The sequence below is a fragment of the Schistocerca serialis genome, unplaced genomic scaffold (assembly GCF_023864345.2).
Source record: "Schistocerca serialis cubense isolate TAMUIC-IGC-003099 unplaced genomic scaffold, iqSchSeri2.2 HiC_scaffold_115, whole genome shotgun sequence".
Taxonomy (NCBI): domain Eukaryota; kingdom Metazoa; phylum Arthropoda; class Insecta; order Orthoptera; family Acrididae; genus Schistocerca; species Schistocerca serialis.
In genome coordinates this window covers 35,001-40,000 of record NW_026047348.1, presented here as the reverse complement: position 1 = coordinate 40,000, position 5,000 = coordinate 35,001, and the positions used below count along the sequence as shown (strand labels likewise).

General features: G+C 50.7%; 1 non-coding gene across 1 annotated transcript in view; it reads left to right on the top strand.

The window, feature by feature from the left end:
• Positions 1–4,610: 4,610 nt before the first annotated feature.
• Positions 4,611–5,000, top strand: part of LOC126432680 (small subunit ribosomal RNA) — a 1,909-nt gene continuing 1,519 nt past the window's right edge. The window contains exon 1 of the ribosomal RNA XR_007578145.1: positions 4,611–5,000. This exon is cut by the window's right edge and continues 1,519 nt beyond it. This is a non-coding gene — a ribosomal RNA (small subunit ribosomal RNA).

Here is a 5,000-nt window from a genome sequence, read left to right as displayed (position 1 = left end):
CCCCATCCATGTCGGTACTCGTACGCGTCGCACTCGCAGTCGCAAAAAACGCTGGGCAAATATATTTCTCGGAAGAGTAATGACAGTCCGAGCCTCCTGCGTGGGAAGAGTCTTTCTAGGCCCTGACCCACGGGAAGCGTGTAGCTTCCCCCATCCCGGACATTTCACGTCGTCACACTACCGGTATTGACTAATAGACTGATTGCTGATAATCATTAGCCACACACTGGGGGAAACGGCCGACAGGGGCGGCAACATAGTGGAGCCGCAGTGTCACTAATGTACAGAGATAGAACAGTTTCGACTGGAACCAGAGTAACCGTATACACGGCACTGATTAGTAATAGATGCAGAGCCATCAGAATACAGATAATATATACAACCGTCCCTATACATGCTGAAAGACTCTGCACACAATGAGAACCACACGTCAGCCAGACACTATCACACACTACTCTCTGCCTCTAACAGGCACACACACAATATCTAACCACCAGCATGGAAGAACATCCGGTGCATCCTCTCCGCCACATTACACAATCCACACTATCATAACCAGACCGGGAGGTCCACCCAGAAAACAGAATATCCCACCCTTCCGACATCCGCCATTGCTCAGCTAAGCCACGAACACCCACACATGTCCTACACAGGGGTGCACCCAACATCACAATACTGCCTCCTGTCACAGTACACAAACAATGGCAGGAATGAAAGACACAGATCTGCCACAACCTTGGAATCGGAGCGCCGCCTGTCATGAGCCACAAGTGCATCCTGACGTGACAAATCGGATGATCCCGCAGGCATGCACTTACGATAATCACTATCAACGAACCTGCCGCCCCCTCCCCCCCCAAAATACACCTTTCCCTACAACGTGTACCTTAACCTAAGCTATATTGTACCTTAACCTAAGCGATATTGTACCTTAACCTAAGGTATATCGTACCTTAACCTAACCTACATTGCGCCTTCACCTAACCTACGTTGTACCTTAACCTAACCTACGTTGTACCTTAACCTAACCTACGTTGTACCTTAACCTAACCTACGTTGTACCTTAACCTAACCTACGTTGTACCTTAACCTAACCTACGTTGTACCTTAACCTAACCTACGTTGTACCTTAACCTAACCTACGTTGTGCCTTAACCTAACCTACGTTGTGCCTTAACCTAACCTACGTTGTGCCTTAACCTAACCTACGTTGTGCCTTAACCTAACCTACGTTGTGCCTTAACCTAACCTACGTTGTGCCTTAACCTAACCTACGTTGTGCCTTAACCTAACCTATGTTGTGCCTTAACCTAACCTATGTTGTGCCTTAACCTAACCTATGTTGTGCCTTAACCTAACCTATGTTGTGCCTTAACCTAACCTATGTTGTGCCTTAACCTAACCTATGTTGTGCCTTAACCTAACCTATGTTGTGCCTTAACCTAACCTATGTTGTGCCTTAACCTAACCTATGTTGTGCCTTAACCTAACCTATGTTGTGCCTTAACCTAACCTATGTTGTGCCTTAACCTAACCTATGTTGTGCCTTAACCTAACCTATGTTGTGCCTTAACCTAACCTATGTTGTGCCTTAACCTAACCTACGTTGTGCCTTAACCTAACCTACGTTGTGCCTTAACCTAACCTACGTTGTGCCTTAACCTAACCTACGTTGTGCCTTAACCTAACCTACGTTGTGCCTTAACCTAACCTACGTTGTGCCTTAACCTAACCTACGTTGTGCCTTAACCTAACCTACGTTGTGCCTTAACCTAACCTACGTTGTGCCTTAACCTAACCTACGTTGTGCCTTAACCTAACCTACGTTGTGCCTTAACCTAACCTACGTTGTGCCTTAACCTAACCTATGTTGTGCCTTAACCTAACCTATGTTGTGCCTTAACCTAACCTATGTTGTGCCTTAACCTAACCTATGTTGTGCCTTAACCTAACCTATGTTGTGCCTTAACCTAACCTATGTTGTGCCTTAACCTAACCTATGTTGTGCCTTAACCTAACCTATGTTGTGCCTTAACCTAACCTATGTTGTGCCTTAACCTAACCTATGTTGTGCCTTAACCTAACCTATGTTGTGCCTTAACCTAACCTATGTTGTGCCTTAACCTAACCTACGTTGTGCCTTAACCTAACCTACGTTGTGCCTTAACCTAACCCATATTGTACCTTAACCTAACCCATATTGTACCTTAACCTAACCCATATTGTACCTTAACCTAACCCATATTGTACCTTAACCTAACCCATATTGTACCTTAACGTAACCTAATTTGTGCCTTAACGTAACCTAATTTGTGCCTTAACGTAACCTAATTTGTGCCTTAACGTAACCTAATTTGTGCCTTAACGTAACCTAATTTGTGCCTTAACGTAACCTAATTTGTGCCTTAACGTAACCTAATTTGTGCCTTAACGTAACCTAATTTGTGCCTTAACGTAACCTAATTTGTGCCTTAACGTAACCTAATTTGTGCCTTAACGTAACCTAATTTGTGCCTTAACGTAACCTAATTTGTGCCTTAACGTAACCTAATTTGTGCCTTAACGTAACCTAATTTGTGCCTTAACGTAACCTAATTTGTGCCTTAACGTAACCTAATTTGTGCCTTAACGTAACCTAATTTGTGCCTTAACGTAACCCATGTTGTGCCTTAACGTAACCCATGTTGTGCCTTAACGTAACCCAATTTGTGCCTTAACGTAACCCATGTTGTGCCTTAACCTAACCTATATTGTGCCTCAACCTAACCTATATTGCGCCTTAACCTGACGCACGTTGTCGCTGAACCTGCTCTGTAATTGTTATGCAACTCGTTAAATTAGTGTAGTGTTGCCTAACCGCAACCCTCGCAATATAGTTCGCTATTCGCACTGCCCGGTCCCCTGTGTATCGCGTCATGTTAAACACCTTGCAGGTGTTGCTGACTTTCCACATGCTCCTGCTATACACTGTAATGTGGATAGCAGCAGGACGTACATGCCCCCCCCCCTTCCCCCCTGCCTTCGCAAGCTGGTCGTTGAGAAGTTTGCATGTTCAATGCCCTTCGCATGCCGACGTACTCAGCCTACGTTGTGGTACGGCCTGTCACCTGTCCGCCGATGTACGCAAAACCCACAAACTGTACTGCACATTGGTCCGTATGTACTGAATGATACATCGTGGCACATGTGTGACCGTACGACGACTGCGCCTAGCAACGGCAGACCATACAGTCCAAATATTGTGCACGCAGCTACGTGTCGTCTCCCTATAAGAGCTGGATTGCAGTGTGGTACGCCATTCAGACGTGTGGGAGGAACGGACGCCCTGGATGGCGATCAGCATGAGCAGTCTGTTGATGTAGTGGAGCGTGTATTCGGACGTAGTCGTCTCTTCTCACACACCGTGATAGCATGTTGCACCGCGTTCCACATCTGCGACATCCTGCAGAGGCCGGCTGACAGTCGTTCGCGCAATGGACACCGCATACGTACGGGGGCTACCTTCCACGTGTTCTCGAGGCGTGCACATGTTGTTGCGTCTATGTGGGCAGACGTAGTGTGTTGTGACACCTGACACAGGCATGCAATACTCGTTGCAAATGGCGATGGACGTCTACGTTTGCTGGTGACGTTACGCAAATGAACAACAGGTAACCCGTTGTGGTGCGGTTGTTCTCGCTAGAGGTGAATCAGTGTTGGCGACGATCGGTCGAGCTATTAACCGGTTGTTTCAGGGATACCCACCATGCCCACGAACGTGAAAGGGGACCCACCATGCCCACGAACGCGAAAGGGGATCTGGGTGTGAGGCGATACGCGGCGGTGGCTGGGTGGGACCGTCCCCGGCCGGTGAGGGGGGGCCGCCCGGCGTGCTGGCAGCGCGGTGCGTGGGCGCACGCGCTACAGCCGGCTGGTGGGGGCGGCCAGTGGCAGGCGCGCCGGCCGACGGACGCGGCAGGCGGCGCAGCTGCGCGCCGGCGCCCCCTGCTCGCGGCGCCTTGCGGCCAAAGTAGGTCCTCGCGGGCCCGGTGCGAAGCGCGGTGGCCATCTGCAGTGTGCTGGTCCGATTGAGGACTGTGTGCGCTGAGGATGCGCCGCCGCCCGGCGCTCGGCGCCGCGACGCCGTCTGCTGCTCGGTCGCCCCAGCGGTTCTCGCAGGTGGTTTGTATCGCAGCTGTGCGGACGTGTTGGCGCGTGCGCTGTGCTGGGAGAGTTCGCTTCGGCACCCAAGTGGGGCTTTTGTCCTTCTGTGGCGCTGGCGTTGGAGCTGCCGGTCACCGTAGGTGGCGCGTGTTGTCTCCCGCCGGCAATGCCACGACAGCACGCTCCCGGGCCTCTGTCGGCAGCGGCAAGCTCAGTTGGGAGCACGGGTGGTCGCACCTAAAGCGTCTACTCGCCTAACTCCGGGCGATTGCGCCTCTCTCGAACCCGACCAAGTACTTAGGACGGCGCTGCGCGCCGCCGGGACCTGAGAGGGTTTCGAGGTGTGTTGTGCAGGGGAGCTCAGCCTCCTCCTGTTTGCAGAATAATTGAGCGGACGCTTGCGTGTTCGCGCGGGCCCCCGGGACACACTCCCGGGCGGCCGGCTGCTCAGCTCTAGTTGACGCAGCTCCCTGGTTGATCCTGCCAGTAGTCATATGCTTGTCTCAAAGATTAAGCCATGCATGTCTCAGTACAAGCCGCATTAAGGTGAAACCGCGAATGGCTCATTAAATCAGTTATGGTTCCTTAGATCGTACCCACGTTACTTGGATAACTGTGGTAATTCTAGAGCTAATACATGCAAACAGAGTCCCGACCAGAGATGGAAGGGACGCTTTTATTAGATCAAAACCAATCGGTCGGCTCGTCCGGTCCGTTTGCCTTGGTGACTCTGAATAACTTTGGGCTGATCGCACGGTCCTCGTACCGGCGACGCATCTTTCAAATGTCTGCCTTATCAACTGTCGATGGTAGGTTCTGCGCCTACCATGGTTGTAACGGGTAACGGGGAATCAGGG